The 16,243-nt window shown below is 46.7% G+C and overlaps 1 protein-coding gene across 10 annotated transcripts in view; it reads left to right on the top strand.

Moving 5' to 3' along the window:
• The first annotated feature begins 1,203 nt into the window (after positions 1–1,203).
• Positions 1,204–16,243, top strand: part of TENM4 (teneurin transmembrane protein 4) — a 659,336-nt gene continuing 644,296 nt past the window's right edge. For all 10 annotated transcript variants that reach the window (XM_081859991.1, XM_081859990.1, XM_081859998.1 and 7 more), the window contains exon 1: positions 1,204–1,756. The gene's annotated coding sequence lies outside the window, so the exon portion shown is untranslated. The remainder of the gene's footprint in view (positions 1,757–16,243) is intronic.

Here is a 16,243-nt window from a genome sequence, read left to right as displayed (position 1 = left end):
TTTATTAAATTTGTATACCACCCTTCATCCGTAGATCTCAGGGCGGTTTGCAATCAGGCAGTGCCGGATTTAGGGTGTTGCGGGTGGTTCCCACAACACTTCTCAACTTAGAAAGCAGTATTCCCTAATCAGTACCAACTGCACCGAAAGGAATTATTTTGAAATCAATATTCAGGGCACCATATTACCAAAGTCTGTTCCCGAACCAGGGGTCCGTGTGCGCTGGAGAGGCCAACTGGCCACATCCGCACCATGTCATTAAGGATGCTTATATAGTGGTACCTCGGGTTAAGTACTTAATTCGTTCCGGAGGTCCGTTCTTAACCTGAAACTGTTCTTAACCTGAAGCACCACTTTAGCTAATGGGGCCTCCTGCTGCCACCGCGCCGCCGGAGCAGGATTTCTGTTCTCATCCTGAAGCAAAGTTCTTAACCCGAGGTACTATGTCTGGGTTAGCGGAGTCTGTAACCTGAAGCGTATGTAACCCGAGGTACCACTGTACTCCTTTAACAGCTGTGGCTTCCCCCCAAAACAATCCCGGGAACCGCAGTTTGCTGCTGGGAATTGCCACCCTGCGGAGAGCGAACTACAGTTCCCAGGATTCCTTGTGGGGCGCCAGGACTGTCAAAAGCAGTACAAAGCATGCTTCCAATGTGCTGTGTGGATGTGATGCACGTGTTTGCGCGCACATTGGGCGCCCTCTGTTCCTGATGGTTGTCACGTCTACAGCGGGACAGGAGGAGAGAGCGATAGGGGGAAGGATTTTAAAAGGCACCTTGCAGGATCCCCACATTGTTCCCCCAACAGAGATGGGTCTAGGAACGATCCAAGACGTAAGAACCAACTCCTAGTGGCCGAGGTCCCTTCACCACCCCCTAATAAAATGAGGCGCCTTCCCTCCCTCTCCAACCAAAGTTGATGGGCACTGCCATTCAAATGGTGCGTTTGTCTTGTGATCAGTTATGTGGGGCAGGGCTTACCTGGGCCCCCCAATATTTGGGGCACCCCTGATCCCAGATCAATGCCCCCCCCACGAAAGCCTCATCCAACGCAGGAGCGCCGGGTGCGCTCAGGCGATGGGAAAGGGGGCAGGCTCACCTGAGCCGAGCTGGCTGCTCCCCTCGCCCGCCCGCCCCCCGGCGCCCCTCCCCGGCGCGCGAATGGTGCAGACCAGCTTGCAAGCGTCCGGGTGGCTCTCCCGTTCGCAGGCAAGCGGAGGATTGGCTCGTGCGCTCCCATTCATGCAACCTGCCTGGCTGAGCGCGCAGCGCTCGCTTCGCCCCTCCTGCGCCCGCCTGCCTGCCTGCCTGCGTGTGAGTGTGTGTGTGTCTCTGTGTGTATAAGAGAGCCAGAAGGCGAGAGAAGGAAGAGAGAGAGAGAAGCAGAAGAGGAGGAGAAAGGCACGCGAGGCGTTTTTTGGTGGGATTGCAGCTTGCTGGGAAGCCTGGACATTGGAAAGCAGAGAGAGAGAGAAGAAAAGAGATGTGCGCGTCCTGATCATCATTTTCACCTCGCTTGGCGGAGAGAGAAATCTGCTGCTGAGAACGGGGAACGGGGCGCTTCCTTTTGATTTGGGGATTTGGCGTTTTTCATGGGTTGGTCTCTGCATGGCTGATCCCGCCTGGTTTTAGGATGAGCCGCGGCCGTTTCCGGGCTTGATTTAGCGCGATCCGCACAGCACCCTCCCGGCTTGGGATCCAGCTGCTGGGCAGATCGGAACGCGCAGGCGGAGCGGACGGCGAGCCCTGCAGAAATGGTAAGCGCCAAAAGGGCTTTTTTATGGTGATGATCTTCCTCTTCCTCCTCCTCCTCCTCCTCCTCGAAAGTCCCCTCCCTGCTGCCTCCCCACCCCCACCCCGTTACCTCCCTGGCGCTGTCCTCTTTTCCTCCCCACCCCCACCCGAGTCAGGATTTAGAGAGATCTGCCCGGCTCTCTCGCGATCGCCAGCTGCCTTTCCCACCCTTTGGGCCCGGTTCGTTTCGTGCTGCAATACAGTTGGAAGAAAATCCATCTCTTCCATACACCCATATATATATATATATGGACGTCTGGGCATTTTTTTACTCGCATAGGCTAGAGAAGGGCGATTTACCCCATAAGCAAAGACACCCCTCCCTGCCTATTTTTGCAACGGCTTGGTTCTCTGCTTTTCAACCCCCGCTTTTATTATTTTTTAAGAGATTGCAGACACGAATCCGTACAGCTTCCTCGGGTTGAATAGCATTGCCCGAGGGTCGGCGGATCCCTCGCGGTGTAAACTAGGGACAGACCTCCTCTGTGCTGGAAAGCTTGTGGCAAAAGCCTGCGTGACCCGCTTTCTCTTTCCAGTCATTCTTTGGAGGGGGGGCAGAGTGAGAGATCCTGCTCTCAGTTCTGCTGCTAGAGATGTGGGAGGAGGAGATTTAGGGAGGGAGGGAGGGAGGAGTTTTTGCCCAATAGATCAATAAGTTATTTCAGAACCACAGGCTGAAAATTAGAAATGGGGTGTGTGGGGGGGGGGGGTCACCTGCTATTCCTCCCTCCTCCTCCCAAAATCTTCCCACCCTGAGAGTCTCCTTCCTCACCTTGACTCCCCCACCTCCTTCCTTTGGTCTTCTGTGGGTCTGTTTACATCTGCATCTTTGAGGAGCTATGCATACTTTTACCAGGGTGCAAGTCCCATTGAAATCAGTGGGACTTCTTTCCAAGGAAAATCCATGCCTGCTTATAAAAAGAGGGGGGGGGTGTCGTTGTTGCTGTTTTAAAGACTGGGGAGAAGTTTTCGGAGTTCCAGCTCCAAAGGAAGGAAGGAAATGTGCCCTCCTGCTAATTATATTTCTAAGCACTTTCCTTCCCATTCTTGGCAGCCAAGTTAGTACTGGGAGACCCTACACCCCTTGAACTCTGGGATTTGCTTCTGAGCAGACATGTATAGGGTTTTGCTTCTGAAGGTGTTGCTGTGTGTGTCTCAGGGAGTGATGTTGCTAGGTGCACGTTGAAATTTGGAATATATAGAGAGAGGAATGCATAGGTAGACACCCAAATAACATGTCCTGTATTGCATTGCCTGTTTTAGTATTGCGTTCATGCACACACACATGTGCATAGTTTTGGCAGGGGGAGTGGGTTTAGATACCTTGGATTTCAGAAGGTATAAAGTGTCTGTTTTTGAACTTGTGTAGCACTGAAGAAAAGAATGTGCTGAAAGAATCGCTTCCAGAACAACACATCTGTCATACGTTGCAACCATTGTGTTGTGCTGTCAACCATACTGAGAAAGAGTTTGCTTTTTTGAGACAGGGGGTTCAGCATTCCTGTGGTATGTCTTGTCCTCTTCTGTAGCTGCAAAGCAGATTTGCTCAGGTGGCTGAGACTTTCTAGAAATATATAGTCCTGGCCTTCTAGAAAAGCTGATTTATTTATTTTTGGGTTGTTTTCTTTTTTAAAAGATGTGTTTTAAGGAACAAACAAATCAACAGCTGTTAATTTGAATGTGTTCTTTTTCAATGCACACACAAACTTTCATGATCTTGGGCTACCAACTGGCTTTGGGCATCTGATGAGTTAGGTCTTGGTTGCACATTCCTTCCTCTTTGACTAGACACCGTCTCACGGCAAGAGCAAGGGAGGTCTAACTCGTTCCATATCCATACTGATCTGCTTGGTTGGCCCATTAATGCAACTCACTTTTGGGAGGTTCAGAATGCTGTGAACAATGGCAGAGAAGAATGACCCCTTGTTTTTTTTAAGAAAATGTCCTTCATCCGAGGCACATTATCACGCACCATGTGCTCTTGCCATGTTAGGTGCAACCACAAATGGAAGCTAGGATGTGTGCTTGATACATACTCCCACTGTGTCTTCCTCTGGACCTGGGAAGCATTCTGAACCAAGGGCAAGGTGGAAAAAAATGCATCCAAGAGAGAATATATTAGTTCCCAGGGCAGCATTAGGTTTGGGGCAGCCTGGCTGATTAGTTATGGACTCGAGTAATTTGTCTCCGTTTAATTTATTTCACTGGCCTTTCCAGGGCCAGAGATACCTGTGCTTTTCCCCATTTCACAGCCTGTATCTACTTTTGCAGGCTTTGAGGAAAGAGCCAGCATGCTCTAGGTAGTAATTTCTCTCTCTCTCTCTCTCTCTCTCTCTCTGCATGCTAGGCAGAACTTAAAGGGGGAGGTTCACCATTCCTGAAAACCTTGCATTGTGGCAGAGATTGAAGATTAGAATCCACAAGGCTGGATAGATTATTCTTTTGGAATTCACACACACACACACACACACACACACAGAGAGAGAGAGAGAAAGAATCTGTACCTATAATAAAGAGAGACCACTCTCGCTTCTGCCTTCTTCCCCGGTCAGCGTGCTGGAGCCAAGGCTCTTGCCGCAAGCCTGCCGGATAATTTCTCCCTGGCTCAGACTGCTTGGGGCCATTAAGGCTTCCCTGCTGCCACAATCCCCCTTTGAGGGAAAGGCTGTTTGGGCAGGAAAACCCCACGCCTGGGTTTCTTTTCAGCAGCTATGCGTGTTGGAATTGGGCTGAGGTTCTTCGGCATTTGCTAAAGAAGGCTTTCTCCAGTCACCTACACGGAAGCAGCATGTGTGCTGCTTCCACAAGAGAGAGAGAGAGACTGGTGCACTGCCACATGTCTCTGTGTGCATGAACACACTGTAGTTGTGTGTGTGTGTTTCTGTTTGCAACCTGTTTCCCTTGAAAACTAGCTGTAACAGGAGAACCACTCAGTCAAGGAATTCTACAGGGAGTCTCTCACAACTGCCAAACCACCTTTCTGCATTTCACTTCTCTCTTTTTGCAACCTCCATCACACACACCCCAATATATTTGGGGGGTGGGGTGTCTCTGTAGGGGAAGGGGTTGAGAAAATGTGCTTCTCCTTTGACAAATTTGCAATCCCAGAGTCCGTTGGAGCCGATGAAGACTGTGGCAGATTTACTGGAAGAGGCAAAAATGTTCTGTGTGTATATGCGCGCCATTGAGTAAAAAAAATTGGAAAGATAGCTGGGATTACCGTACTTGTCTGGTTTCTGGGATTACTGAGGTTAAGTGTGTGTGTGTGTTTCAGAGAAATAGCACTTGGATATTCTGCTATATTGCTAGCACATGCTATGCTTCGCCTTTTTTAGGGAACCGAGTTTTGAGGCAGAAGCTAGGAGTGAAAAATCAGTCAGTTTGGGTTTCTCATTTTCCCCATTTTTAGGTTCGGCTCTCCACATTTCCACACCACTTTGCAATTTATTTATTTTCGAGAGCCCTCTTGAAAACCCACCAGCAGTTTGGGGTGAATTTTTCCTAACGCACATATTTTGCATGTTGCTTTTGCCCAATACACACTTTTTTTGGGAGGTGTAAACAATTTCTCCTAACGAGATACATTTGTGTATGCAGTTTCCCCTAAGATGTGCATGACTGTGCAGAGTTTATCCCTGCATATGTGTTTTTGTACACATTGCTTGGCTGACACTGCAAAATTCGGAAAAGTGCAAATTCAGAGAAGAGTGGCTGTGCTTTGGTTCTCAGAAACCCAAAACCGTGTTTTCAGAAAGGGCATATCAGGTACGCTCAACTTTGAATGCAAATTGAATTGAATTTCTTTGCCCACTCTAGGGGACTGCCATTCTTTCTTTGTGCTGTTTCAAGAGACTAATTGGGACCTGATATTTCTTTATGTCCCCCGCTCCCCTGGCATGTATAACAAGAGAAACCCATCTCTTTCCCCCAGCAGTATTTCAATTAAAATACTTGTGCTCTTTTGTTTTATGTGATCCCCCATTCACATGCATTCTGCTACCCAGAAGTGCAACAGTGCAGTGAACTCTGGTCCCACTTCTAAAAGGAGGAAGATGCTTAAATAACGAAAGGTCGTCTTCTCTCTCCCTCTCTCCTTTTATTGTTATTTTTTTATCCCAGGGAAAGTCAAATCCAGTTTTGTTCACTTTTCTGCTCCAGTGGTTCGTTTTCTGACAGAATCACGTCCTGACCACAGAGCAGAGCTAAGATCTTATGTAACTTGATGTCTCCAAATCTAACGTTGCAAGTGCCACAGTAAGGAAACCGAAAGGTAGGGGGTGTTTGGCGAGATGAACAGTGAATGACACAAGTGGCTTCCTATTAGGGATTTCAGATCAATGTTGCTTTAAGTCGCTTAATCCCAAAATGCTTCGATAGCATTGGCATCGGTCAGATGAGATGGAGCCTTCAGTCTTTGTCTTGTTGAAACCCACAGGCTTCTTACTCCTCAGTAGCACCGTCAAATCAGGGGATCCTGTTGCCCAGTACCTCCAGGCTTTGAACCAGGATGGAACAAGATAGGACAGGTGTGGCTAACCTGCTGCCCTCCAGATGTTGTTGGCAGTGTTCAGAATTAGCCAGGCGCAAGGCACATTTTGCACCTGCCTTTCGACCACTTACAACCAAATGAAGATGCCTAGGCACCAGGATGGGGCCTGATATTTCCACTGTCTGGGGATCATTGGATCCGGGCTGTTTTCACACACTCATACCCTATCCTGCAGAATTCTATCTGTTATATTTTACCTGCACAATCGGAATGCATTTCAGGAACCAAAACGCCTTTTCTGTGCAGCCTGAGGAGCAGCAGTCACCATTTGGGAAAAGAGGTTGGAAAAGGCCAGTGTAAATGTGTACCGGCAATGGATCAAGTAACGTTTCTTCTCAAAGCTCTTAACCCAGCTCAAGGTTGTCATCTGAACTAGCCAGATGTTTAACGGAGAATCAATCACAGTCAGTCCGTCATTTGAAAAATAAGACTTGAGAGCTGTCTTCCCTCCAAATGGTAATTAGACATTCAGTTTTGATGACTGCAACCTTGGTTTAAGGAGCCATTTCGCACCTGGCGTATATATATCTGAGTTTCTAACACTGGTTGTTGGACTCAAGGTGGGGAATATGTTTCTTTATCCCCATCCCCCTCCATTTCCCCCTCACAACATCCCTGTGAGGTAGGTTAGGCTGAGAGACCATGACCGAGTTGAGATTATTCAGTGAGCTTCATGGCTGACTGAGGATTTGAAGCCTGGTCAACTGGGCCTCACCTGTCCAACAGTCTCACCATACTGACTCCCTGGTATCAAATGCCAGCTGAGAGGGTCAAGAAATTCAACAGGGTCACATACCCAGACCTTCCAAGTGCCCCTGCTTTCCAGATATGGCCTTGGATTTACAGAAGCTGTCCCGGTTTCTGATTTGATCCTGGAAGGTCCCATTAGGACGTCCATATTTTCATCGGAGAAATGTTAGAGGGTATGGATGGGATGTCCCTGCTTTCATCGGAGAAATGATGGAAGTCATCCGCCCAGCACATCTGAGGCAGCTTATCACATAACCTGGTCTGCGAATGGACTGATATTGCCCTTTAGATCTTATCACCCGTGCAGGGTGTACGTGTGTGAAAAAGTGATTAGATTCTTGCACTCAGCATGCATAGTTTAAGCAGTATGCAAAGCATTTCACGCACTTGCCTTGAAATGTGTGATATCTAAAATGGAGAAGCAGGGATTGAAATTGCCTTTTGCTGATTAAACCTCCATGTGATGGAAATGTTCAAATCAACATCGGCTCAGATTTAATGCCTGATTGCTACCTGCTGCACGCTTTCGGCCTATCCGTCCCGGCTAGCCTATTGTTGCTAAAAAGCTAAAATATTTTGTTGCTGACTTGGAGCTGACAGATTGGCGTATCTGGGCACTTTGACAGAACCGCACGCACCACTTCCCAGTGAATTGGGTATTCATGGATCTTTGACCAATATGTTTTCAGAGGGAACAAGATTCTAATGAAAGGCTTCTAAAAATATATACACGTGCGTTTTCACCATGGCAAAGACCTGGGTGATGCTGAGAAGGTAAGGCGGGGGGGGCGGGGGGCAGCGGGGCGGAGAGAGAAACAGAAAGAAATTTGATCTTTGCATAAGGGGCGGGGGCTAGCTGATTTGTTTCCATGGTATTTCTGAAGAAGATACTCTCCTGCGTAATGTTCTAAATTTACTGTGCTAATAGGCAAAATAATTTTCCTCGAAATATTTGGACAAGGGGGGCAAATCCCAGACCCTCCAAGTGTCCCTGTTTTCCAAGGACAGTCCCAGATTTACAGAAGCCATCCCAGTTTCTGATTTGATCCCAGAATGCCCCACTTTCCCTTAGGCTTTCCTTATTTTCATTGGATAAATGTTGGAAGACATCAGCAGTCCTGTATATGGAAGTTTTTAATGTTTAATGTTTTATTATGTTTCTATATATGTTGGAAGCTGTCTAGAATGGCTGGGGCAACCCAGCCTGATGGGTGAGGTATAAATAATAAAATATGGATATTATTATGGAACAGGACGTCCCAATTTTAACTGTAGAAATGTTGGAGGGCATGAGATCCTCTTGCATTGACATTTTCAATACAGTTGTACGTTGGTTTTCGAACAGCTTAGTTCTCAAATGTTTTGGCTCCCGAATGCCGCAAACCAGGAAGTGATTGTTCTGGTTTGCGAACTGTTTTCGGAAGCTGAACATCGGGCGGGGCTTCCATGATTTACGATTCTGCAGCCGCGCTTTGGTTTCTGAACATTTTGGAAGTCAAACAGACTTCCGGAACAGATTCCGTTCAACTTCTGAGGTATGACTGCACTTTGAAGACACGGGGGATCTGTGGTCTTCTAGATCTTAGAATCATAGAATCATAGAGTTGGAAGAGACCACAAGGGCCATCAAGTCCAACCCCCTGCGAAGCAGGAAACACCATCAGAGCACTCCTGACATATGGTTGTCAAACCTCTGCTGGACTCCAGCTCCCACCATCCCCCTACCACGGGCCATGCTGGCAGGGGCTGGTGGGAATTGGAAGCCACCAACATCTGGAGGTCTCCACCTACCCCACCTGTGGGGTAGAGGGGCCATCAGCTGACTGAGCATAAGGTGGTGTCTTATCATTCTCTGTGCATGGAAGACCCACCAGTTGAACGCTTATTGAGTCCAGAGCTGCCTCTGTTTGTGACCATTTCTGATGTTTCTCAGCAAACTACAGGGACCATCTTGGGAGGGTGGAATAAGCATGACCTCAATTTGATCAGGAGCAATTTGGCTGAATATTCCTACAATACGTTTCTTAAAGATATGTATCATAAGGCTAGCGTGTCTGTTGGTTAGTGATTACAGAGTTCTAACGGCATTTGTGGAGATCTTATCGTAAGCACAATTACATTTGTCGTTCGGTTCTTTTAAGCCAGAAAATACAGATTTGCCTCCTAGGACGGCGGCATCTTTCTTCCAAACAAAGGCGAGCAGAAGTTACTGATGGTCTGCTTAGGATGCCTGATTCACAGAGACAGTCGTATTAATTTGCATGTATCAGTCTATTGTAATGGAGAGTCTTTAATTAGATTGTGTTGATAGGGCTGAAAGCCAGCCTTTGGTTACATAAAAAGAAATACAGACCGGGAAACCCAGCCAGGCTCATTTATTCATTTTCACAATCTGCATAACGCCAACAAGCCAATCGGGTGCCTGGGGTGGCATGTGTGCCCTGTGCCTGGGGGCGGGGCCAGCTGCCCACAGGGGTGGGGCCAGATGCCCATGGGGGCAGGGACACCATGGGGCCTCTGCGGAGTCTGCCTGCCTCCTCCCACTCAGCTACCCCATAGCTGAGGGGGAGGCAATGGGCGGACTGCTTGGGGCAGCGCAGAGCCTGCAGGCGCCCAAACCACCGCATCAATCCCAGGAGAGACGTGTGGCTTGGGTGCACTGCAGGCCCCGCTGTGTTACTCGGCATTTTGTCACCCCCCTCAGTGGGGACATCCGGGGCGGACTGCACCTACCGCACCCCCCTTGCTACGCCCCTGCATACCGCTTCATTACGATTGTCTCCGAGTGGCGTGCAAGACACTCGAGGCAATGAAAATGAGTTAAAATGGCAAAATCAGAATCCATTGGAAATGCATAATGGAATAAAAAAAGTTTTCAATGGGTGCTCGAAGTTCAGCAGGGCAGTTGTCTGTCTGGCCTGAAGTGGAAGGGAGTTTCATAAACCCACAGTTCCTGGTGGATATGAGTTATGCATCCGAGTAATGGAAGAATCACTAACATTGACTTGCCTGAACACCTCAGTGATTGGGCAGGAATCTAAGGGATCAGGCAGTCTCTGAGGCATCCTGGATCCAAGTCAAAGTAGATAAAAATCATTGATTTTTTTTAAAATAATAATTAAAAAATCAGATTTTTAAAAATTTAAATCAGATTTTTAAAATAAAATGCTTTAGGAGGAAAAAATCTTTCTAAAGCTAGTTTTCTATTTAAGTTACATTATAGTCCAAAGGCTATTCATAAGGAAATAAGGATTTGTTTTAAGTTTTTCAGGTGTGCCCAAACTTAGTCTAAGTTTTTTTTAATTGTTTAACCACATCAGTTAACAAACATGAATACATATGCTGTAATGTTGTTGTTTTAGTTAAATAAATATTTTAAATTGTTATTAAGGAAATGATTATTTCCCCCTTCCAATAAAGTACAGCAGAAAAGTTCTCCAAATATAAACAGTTAACTTACTAAACCTCACAATAATTTCATAATTATCTGTCTATGTATTTCTAATAATTGGGATGTCCGTCTTCACACTTAGATTCATCTTAACAGAATTGGAATGGCAGTGAGGAGAGGAAGGCAAAGCACACAGCTATTAGGAAATTTTATGAGCCCCGTGCAATTTTATTTGTTTTAACACAGGTCCATTTTTTGTGCATATGCTCTTTCATCCCTAGCGCAAACTGGAAACAACTGGGGCTGCTACCAGAGGCGGCTTCTGCCCAGCAGATTTGCTGTCAATGTTTGTGCTTTGTTTGCACTCTGCTGGGAAGAGGAGATTGCACTTTGCTTGCACCTCTTTTAATGAAAGGTGTTGACAGCGCACTTGTGTTGGGGGATGTGCTTGGATTTGGCTTTAGCAGAGCATAGACCTGGCCTGAGGTGTGCTAATTAATGCAGGATTTAGTGCACTGGTCAGAAAGAATCAGGCCAAGCATGCCTCCTGCTTGCCCCTGGTCAACATTTCCAACCCCATATATTCTCCGAAGCCGCTTCTCTGATTACAGCAGCACCAGTAGTCATGAGCGCTTGATTCCAAGCTTGGACTTGATTTTCCTTCCCCACAGTCCTGTGTCAACAAAAATACCCTGAGTAAGCTTTGCAGAATTGGCACGCACGCCATGGTAGCTAGCCTTACATCACATTCCTCTGAATATTTCATGAAGGCCTTTCTAAATGTGTACTACGCTACCAGTCTGTGTATTTGGGAGCGCAGGCATCCCATGTGCTGCGGCTGGCAAGATTCATTTTTTAGCTGCAGAGTACGATGGTGCGTTATGATAGGACAGGGCTCAGCTACTGTCACCCAGAGGCCAAATCTGACTCTGGTGGGTGCCAACCGCCCTTCCCTCAGTTGCCAATTCCAGGCGTAAAACTGGTGTGTTGATGAACGGTGTTAGCAGCAAGCAGCCTCAGCTTCTTGGCCACCCACAGGGAAAAATGGCACCCACACCTTTCGTTGTGGGGACCGTAACCTGCATTTAAAGTGCCAATTGGCGATTACCTTATATAACTGAGTTTCTAACGTTTGTTAGAGTGCTTTTGTGTTCCGGTCCTGCTTGCCAGCATCTGGTTGGCTGCTGGAGAGCAGGATGAAAGGACACATGTGGTGCTGGGGTCTAAACCACTGAGCCTCTTGGGCTTGCTGATCAGGTCGGTGGTTCGAATCCCCGTGACTGGATGAGCTCCCGTTCCCCTGTCCAAACCTAGCAGTTTGAAAGCACGCCAGTGCAAGTAGATAAATGGGTACCGCTGCGGTGGGGAGGTAAACGGCATTTCCGTGCTCTCTGGTTTCCGTCACGGTGTCCTGTTGTGCCAGAAGCTGGTTTAGTACTGCTGGCCACATGACCCGGAAAGCTGTCTGCGGACAAACACCGGCTCCCTCGGCCTGAAAGCGAGATGAGCGCCGCAACTCCATAGTCGCCTTTGACTGGACTTAACCATCTGGGGGTCCTTTACCCTTTACATTGGACCAGATCCAGGAGGCTCTTCTTATGATCTTATGTCATAAGAAAGCTGCAGAGATAGAGCAGGATAGTGTGCACCCTGGAAATGATCTCTTTCAGCTTCTGCCTTCTGGAAGAAGGTACAGGGTTATAAAGACTAGGACTAGCCGCCTGAGAAACAGTTTCTATCCAAATGTGATTTTGGTTTTAAACACAGTGTAAGGTAGTCTCTATGGGAGTATTATTGTTTTTAATTATGGAGCTCAGAGTTTTTAGGGGGTTAACGAGGCTGGGATAGCTGGGATAGCAGGCTTGTTGGTTTTTGAATGTCCGATGTAGATTTTTTCAATTTCGTTGTTCTGTATGGGACAATGACAATAAAGATTATTGTATCTTATGTAGGCTAGCTTAGACTCACACGCCCTGACCATTAGGTCCAGTCATGACTGACTCTGGAGTTGCGGCGCTCATCTCGCTTTATTGGCCAAGGGAGCCGGCGTACAGCTTCCGGGTCATGTGGCCAGCAGGACTAAGCCGCTTCTGGCGAATCAGAGCAGCGCACGGAAACGCCGTTTACCTTCCCACCGGAGTGGTACCTATTTATCTACTTGCACTTTGATGTGCTTTCGAACTGCTAGGTTGGCAGGAGCTGGGACTGAGCAATGGTAGCTCACCCAGTCACGGGGATTCGAACCGCCAACCTTCTGATTGGCAAGTGCTAGGCTCTGTGGTTTAACCCACAGCGCCACCCGCGTCCCTCTACCCAGGTGAGGAACAGGCATTAGCCGAACTCAAGGACACATTGTAGCCAGGCAGAAGCACCCAAGGAGGCTGCAAAGCAGGGGAGGGTTTGTAGCCTGGAGAGAATTCCATGGGTTAGACACCCCCACTCTGGCTTACCATGTGTGGATCAGGTCAGTGTCACGGGTACTGCTCTCTCTGATTCCCCACCCCCACCCCCCACCCCAGCTACAAACCTCCAGCTCACCAGATGCAAGATATACTCCGGCTAAGAAAAATAAGTTTGAGAGTTCTCGGCTTTTATTTCATTGGCGAGAGGCTTAAAAGCTTTGTTATCCGAAAGATCTCCTGCCTTCACATCCGTTTCTCGTCTCTGCGCTCCACACTTTTCCACATCCAAGAGTTTAGTGATTTAATGTTCTTCTAAAGTTTCTGCAAAGAGAGAGCTGCTTCTCTTCTTCTTCCTGCAGCCTTCCACATGCCGTTCCTCTCAGCTCCCCAGACACACTGATAAGCACGAGATTCCTGCCTTGCAGGAGACCTGAAAGTCTATCGCAACTTTTTAAAAAGCATTAGCAGGGAGGTGGCTCTGACGTTTCCAAGAGTGATGTTTGGAGTGGGGTCAAGGTATCTTCATCATCTGAGTATACATGGTCACAAAATGTATTTTTGCATTGTTATTCCCTTGGTTATTGGCACCTGCCAAGCTGTCTATTGCACGGAAATGTCTCTTGCATTATGGCATAAAAATGCATGGGCTGAACAAATAACCCACAAAAGTTGTGTACTTGAAGGGAAAAGATCTTTGGCATAGAATCATAGAGTTGGAAGGGATCCCAAGGATCATCTAGTCCAACCCCCCCTACAGTGCAGAAATATTCAAGTGTCCCTTACGGGAATTGAACCTGCAACGATGGCATGATCAACACCACATTCTAACCAGCTGAGCAGGATCTGTGCCACACTGATTTGGTGGGACTTCATATCTTACGTTTCAATGGAAGATCTATGTGTTGGGATATTTTGTCTACGTGCCGTTTTTTTTTATATATAATTTTTATTAAAGTTTCAGCAAATTTTGTAGTAACACATAAAACAAAACAACACAACAACAAACAATAAACACTAAAAAACAAAAATCAAACAAAATTAAAAAGTTCAGTTCTTAGTTTCATACAGCTTTCTTTCTGTACTTCCTCGCATCTCCCTTTTCTGTATTCAAATTTCCAATTTAGTTTCAGCAGATTTTTCCTCTATTTTAACTAATTTAGTATATCTTAATTTCTTTTAAGTTAACCATTCCTACTGCTATCCACTCATCTTCTAATCTCCCATCCTTAGGTTAACTGAACTGTGATTCTTTTACTTATTACTTATAAACCATCTTTACACATTCCTTTCAGCTTTGTCACTAATGCCACATTGTCTCAATATCCTGTAACACATTTAACATTCATATAATTTACAATGTTTTTGCAGATAATCTTTAAATTTCTTCCATTCTTCTTCTATTTGTTCTTCACCCGTGTCTCGGATTCTGCCAGTCATTTCTGCTAGGTCCATATAGTCTATCAATTGCATCTGCCATTCTTCCAGGGTGGGCAAATCTTGTGTCTTCCAATACTTTGCGATGAGTATTCTTGCTGCTATTGTTGCGTACATAAAAAAAGTTCTATCCTTCTTTAGCACCTTCTGACCGACAATGCCCAGAAGGAAGGCCTCTGGTTTCTTAAGGAAGGTATACCTAAATACCTTTTTCAGCTCATTATAGATCATTTCCCAGAACGCCTTTACCCTTGGGCACGTCCACCAGAGGTGAAAGAATGTTCCCTCAGTTTCCTTACATTTCCAACATTTATTGTCGGGCAAATGATATATCTTTGCATGCTTGACTGGTGTCATGTACCACCTGTAAATCATTTTCATAATATTTTCTTTCAAGGCATTGCATGCCGTAAATTTCATACCGGTGGTCCATAACCGTTCCCAGTCAGCAAACATAATGTTATAACCAATGTCTTGCGCCCACTTAATCATAGCTGATTTAACCATTTCATCCTGAGTATTCCATTTTAACAGCAAGTTATACATTCTTGACAATGTCTTAGTTTTAGGTTCTAACAATTCCGTTTCTAATTTCGATTTTTCCACCTGGAAACCTAATTTCTTGTCTACGTGCCGTTTGATGCAGCTTCTCACAAAGCAATTAAGAGTTGGCCAAAGGCCAAGAAGACTGAGCAGAGGGAGTTATTCTGCCTAGAGATATGGGACCTTGGATACAGCTCAAGTATAGGTCGAGGTCTCCACATAGGCCTGAAGATTCATGACCTTCCTTGCTGGATAGTTTGTTGGTCAGTTCTGAGAGTCGTTTGGAGTTTGTTAAGAGAGAGTTTAAGATCCGTGTCTGTATCTTATATATAGTAACTTGTAGAGTCTGCTGTAAATAATAAACACCTCTAAGTAACCAAGTTGGGACACTGGTGGTGCTGTGGATTAAACCACAGAGCCTAGGACTTGCCGACCAGAAGGTCGGCGGTTCGAATCCCCGCAATGGGGTGAGCTCCCGTTGCTCAGTCCCTGCTCCTGCCAACCTAGCAGTTTGAAAGCACGTCAAAGTGCAAGTAGATAAATAGGTACTGCTCTGGGTTGGATTCAGCAGCACTTAGTTGTTACCTATTTTGTCAATTTTGTGGAATGCAAATAAATAAATCGGACAAGATAGAACCACACTTTGGGGAGTTTCTCCGTTTCTCCCATAATAGGTAGTAATGGCCACAAACTTGGATGACTTTCAAAAGAGAAGTAGAGAAATTCATGGAGGCGGAGGCTGCCAGGGTCATTGGCCATGGTGCCTGATGTTCTGCCTGTGCTGTTGACGTACCTCTGAGGACCAGTTGCTAAGGATCCAGAGAGGGGAGTGTTTTTAACACGCCCTGGGGGGCCCCCACTGCCCCGGTATGAGACAAACTTCTCCAGGTGTTGTCCGGTGTTGCGCTCCCCCTTGATGGACATCACTCTTCATTGATGTCCATCCCGGGGGAGATGGACACAGGTCGGATGATCCTGTGCATGCTATTAATCAGCAGAGTTAGCAGTGATGACTGGAAGTGTGAATGTGAGCATCCTAAGTAGTAGTAGTAGTAATTTATTATTTGTACCCCGGCCATCTGACTGGGTTTCCCCAGCCACTCTGGGCGGCTTCCAACAAAGATTAAAAATACATTAAAATGTCACCCGTTAAAAACTTCCCTAAACAGGACTGCCTTCAGGACTGTCTTCCAAATATCAGGTAGTTGTTTATCTCTTTGACATCTGATGGGAGGGTGTTCCGCAGGGCGGGCGCCACTACCGAGAAGGCCCTCTGCCTGGTTCTCTGTAGCTTTGCTTCTCACTGCGAGGGAACCACCAGAAGGCCCTCAGACGTGGACCTCAGCATTCGGGCAGAATGATGGGGGTAGAGACGCTCCTT

The sequence above is a fragment of the Podarcis erhardii genome (genome assembly GCF_964252035.2).
Source record: "Podarcis erhardii genome assembly, chromosome: 4".
Classification (NCBI taxonomy): domain Eukaryota; kingdom Metazoa; phylum Chordata; class Lepidosauria; order Squamata; family Lacertidae; genus Podarcis; species Podarcis erhardii.
Note: the sequence above shows the minus strand (reverse complement) of the source record. Positions and strands in the feature narration are given on the sequence as shown.